The 4,438-nt window shown below is 43.4% G+C and overlaps 1 pseudogene; it reads right to left on the minus strand.

The window, feature by feature from the left end:
• Window positions 1–930: 930 nt before the first annotated feature.
• On the minus strand, window positions 931–4,141 carry LOC116887643 (annotated as a pseudogene).
• Window positions 4,142–4,438: the final 297 nt, after the last annotated feature.

Raw genomic sequence — 4,438 nt, forward strand, 5'->3', positions numbered from 1 at the left:
GCTGGGATGTCTTCTGTGGAAATAGTGCAAGCCCTGAAGAATGTTATGCCAGTCACATTTGTCCGGTCCTCCTGAATTAAAGCAAGATAAGCACATTACATCGGTTATTTGGATTTATGATAGACAGTGAGAGAGCTCCTGTGTGAGAGCCAGGAGAGAGGATATAAAGTTAAGCGTCTACCAGTTTCGACAGCATCATATTTTTTTTTTCCTTTTCTGTGGTGGATAGGTAAAGAAACTGTAATTGATGGGGAAGTTGTAAAACCCTAAGCAAATCTTCAGAGTGTCAGAATGGCCGGTCTCACTGTACAGAAGCTCACTGAGATGTCAAGTTTGAAACCGGGCGAGCATTTTGAGTGGCTTCTTTAAACCAACTATGTTACATTTTTACTTATGAACTCATTACAATAGAGTGATTTTTTTTTAACTAGGTAGGTTTAGTTCAAAGGGAGGAAACGATAAATCAGAAGAATTTAGACACAAGTATTTTTAAACCTACCTCTTTCTCCACCATAAATGCCCACCAAGAGGCATCTGAAGCAAAGTCACTTTAGGGAAATTTCAGAGCTCTTTCCTGTACAGAATTCACCCAGGACCTCTCAACCATGCCTGCCCCTTACAGTTTCCTGCCTTAAAATATGGTTAGGGGCAACTTACAAGGCTGCTCCCCAGCTCCTGGGACACCCGACCCCAAGAAAGCCACTTTGAAAGATAGCAAGACACACATTAATTCCCTGGGGTCTCTTTAAGTAGCAGGAAGGAGGCTTGGAACGCTATATTTTTATATAAAAATTTTAGTTTTTTAGCTTTAAACTATAAACACTGTTTTTACACATATATAAAATTTTAATTTTTATCTTTAAACTATAAACTATGCATGATTTGCAAAGCAGACTGTACCCAACAATGATCAAAGAAGAATCATCTGTCCTATGCCTTGTCTCTTATCTGGTCACTCGGAAATATAACGTGATCAGCTATGATTGTTGTTCTTTGACACCTCACATTGTTTTTACCCATGTATCCGCCATAGTCCACTTTGCCTTCCACAAACATTCAAGCCCCCTTCTTCACACACTGATATGCCACATCTCTGAGGCCTGGTAGAAATACTGATGGTCTGTGCCATGCCGTCTTTTGACTGACGTCACCCATTTGGTATACTTCCCTGTCCCCTGATGGCCACATCTCATTTGTTCCTAGAGGAAATATCATGACTGGGTTTTTCCTTCCTTCTATCTCATGACAGGATCCTGACCTACTCGCCCAAGTAACTGAACACGATTCAGAGATCGTTCAAGGACCAAACTGCTGGCTACTTCAGACTCCTGTCTTACAAACCGACAAGATACCTGTAACACAGGTCTTCGGTTTTTCTTACAACCTAATCTTTAGGCTTCTCCTGACTCACAAGACCTGGAACACTAGTTTTATTCAACGGCTTTTGCCAAAGGGAAGAGTGACTGTGGTAAGGTAGAAATGAGATGAGAAAGTTCTAAGAGGTCACGGCCGACCACAGGGAAACGGTGTCTCGTTTAAGGGGACAACTGCTCTCATGAACTTGCTGCATCTGTGACTGTCCTTATCACAAGACCTACACAAGATCAAGCCGGTGAAGACTGCACCATTCAGAAGGAGGGGCTCACACAAGCCCAGCCCTAGGTAAGGAACTATTGGCAGAAGGTTGCTAGAGGAGAACTGGTCCGTTTTCTTGAGGCATGTGCCTCCTGATAGGCTGACCAAGCCCCAGTGCATGGACTCATATCTATAAGCCCATCAGTAGCATTAATAAACTAGTGAATTTACTGACTATAGGAGTTAGCAAAAAAATAAAACTAAAAAAAAAAAAGAGAGAGAGACATGAACTTGAAAGAGAGAAGTTGGGTCTAAGCGTATATACTGGCTGGTTCTGTGTGTCAACTTGACACAAACTGGAGTTAGCACAGAGAAAGGAGCCTCCCTTGAGGAAATGCCTCCATGAGATCCAGCTGTAAGACATTTTCTTAATTAGTGGTCAAGGGTGGGAGGGCCCATTGTGGGTGGTGCCATCCCTGGGCTGGTGGTCCTGGGTTCTGTAAGAAAGCAAGCAGAGCAAGCCAGGGGGAGCAAGCCAGTAAGTAACATCCCTCCATGGCCTCTGCATCAGCTCCTGCTTCCTGACCTGCTTGAGTTCCAGTCCTGACTTCCTTTGGTGATGAACAGCAATGTGGAAGTGTAAGCTGAATAAACCCTTTCCTCCTCAACTTGCTTCTTGGTCATGATGTTTGTGCAGGAATAGAAACCCTGACTAAGACAGAGGAGTTGGAAGGGAAAGGGAACAGAAATGACCAAATATATTGTGTACCAAGCTGGAGAGATGGCTCAGAGGTTAAGAGCCCTGACTGCTTTTCCAGAGGTCCTGAGTTCAATTCCCACATGGTGGCTCCCAACCATCTGTAATAGGGATCTGATGCCTTCTTCTGGTCTGAAGACAGTGACATATATACATAAAATAAATAAGTTTTATTTCGTACATAAAATAGATAAATCTTTAATATATAATATGTGTATGAAATTCTCAAAGAATAAATCAAAATATTTTATATTTTTGGAAGGAACAGGGCCATATGAATCCACTCAATACTTACAGTCCTGAGCTATGCAAAGCATAATGTTGTGACGCCAACTTCATTATTTCCTGTGCCTTGACCAAACTCACCTAACCGGACATAAATAAAAGGCAACCAGTGTCACTTGCTCCTGTGACAGTCTGAATGCAGAAAAGCAGAAATTATTTTAAACACCTCAGAAAATGTTTGTGGTGTGATTGGTTACATCCAGAAATAATCCCTAGTTCTTTATCCCCAGTAGATCTGTGCGGTGTTTTATTTCGATGTAGAGTGGTAATTTTAAAACAAATGAGGGTTTTGTGTTTTATTCTATAAATTGCACCTGGTCCTCAGAGCTGGCAGACGGTACCCAGTGCTCTCCACACAGCCCTGCTGAGCAGATGGCTAACACCAAACCAATTCAATGATATTTTGTGAAAATATTTTTTCTCAAATTGCTCTGTTTGACCTTTTGTTTTTAATTTTACTAGTCCTTTGCTTGTATAGTGTGGCTTGCCATTTTGTGTTTTTATGAGTTTTGTGTGTCTGGGTACCTGTCAGTGTATGTGTTTATCTTCTGTGTCTGTCAGTGTGTGTGTGTCTGTCTGTCTGTGTGTGTGTGTCTGTGTGTGTCTGTTTGTGTGTATGTCTCTGGGAGGGTGTGTCTGTCAGTGTGTGTCTGTGTGTGTGTCCATGTGTGTGTGTGTGTCTGCATGTCTGAGAGTGTGCCAGTGTTTGTGTCTGTGTGTGCATGTGTCAGTGTGTGTGTGTCTGTCTGTCTGTATGTCCATGTTTGTGCCTCTGTGTGTGTTTGTCAGTTTCCGTGTATGTCTGTCAGTGTGTGTCTGTGTGAGTGTCCATGTGTGTGTCTACTTGTCTGTCATTGTATGTGTGTCCATATGTGTCTGTGTGTGCATGCGTGTGTCTATGTCTCTGTCCATGTGTGTGTGCCTCTGTGTGTGTTTGTCAGTTTGTGTGTGTCTGTCTGTATGTCTGTATGTGCCTCTGTGTGTGTCTACATGTCTCTCTGTGAGTGTGTCAGTGTGTATGTGTATGTGTATGCCTCTGTGTGTATTTGTCTTGTCTGTGTATGTGTGTGTCAGTGTGGGGGGGTCTATGTGTGTCTGTGTGTGTCAGTGTATGTGTCTGTGTGTGTCTGTGTATGTATGTGTGTATGTCAGTGTGTGTGTGTGTGTTTATGTCAATGTGTGTGTGTGTTTGTGTGTGTGTGTGTGTTTCCTGTGCTTTTTCTTTGTTTTTGGTTTTTCAATTCTTGTTTTCTAAAGAGAGAAAGAAGGCGCAGACTTGGAAGTCTGTGGAGGTAAGAAGGATCTGAAAGCAGTTTGGGTGGGAAACTGTGATCAGACTATATGAGAAAAGTATTTTTAATTACCAAAAGGGCAGTGTGGCGCAGCAGACAGGAGAAGCCAACAGTCACACTGTCTGGTGACGGTCCACGCCTTCACCAACTCCTTCTGGTGGGAAGCACTCACAGCTCTGCTGCCATTACCAGCCTTGCCCCTCTTTGCATTGGTGTGCTGACTTGTTGCCATGACTACCAAGCCAAAGTCGGCTCTGCCTCCTGCTAGCTAATGGCCATGTTAGGCCTGGAGGGAAAGTTCCACTACAACATCCTCTAGGTTCGTTTTTAAATTTTTGTCAGAGATAGATTACTTTATCTCCGTGAACAAGAATCTGAAAGGGGAGCTGGGCGTCCCACGGTGACAGTATCATAGGTTTAACGGGGATCTATAGCCTAGCGCCCAACATGCCAGGAGGCTGGTGCTCAGCGTGGAGTCTTCTACCCTCTATGGGAGAAAGAAAACCAAGGAGAGGTGACAAGGGACAGT

This window comes from Rattus rattus, chromosome 18, assembly GCF_011064425.1.
Source record: "Rattus rattus isolate New Zealand chromosome 18, Rrattus_CSIRO_v1, whole genome shotgun sequence".
Lineage (NCBI taxonomy): Eukaryota > Metazoa > Chordata > Mammalia > Rodentia > Muridae > Rattus > Rattus rattus.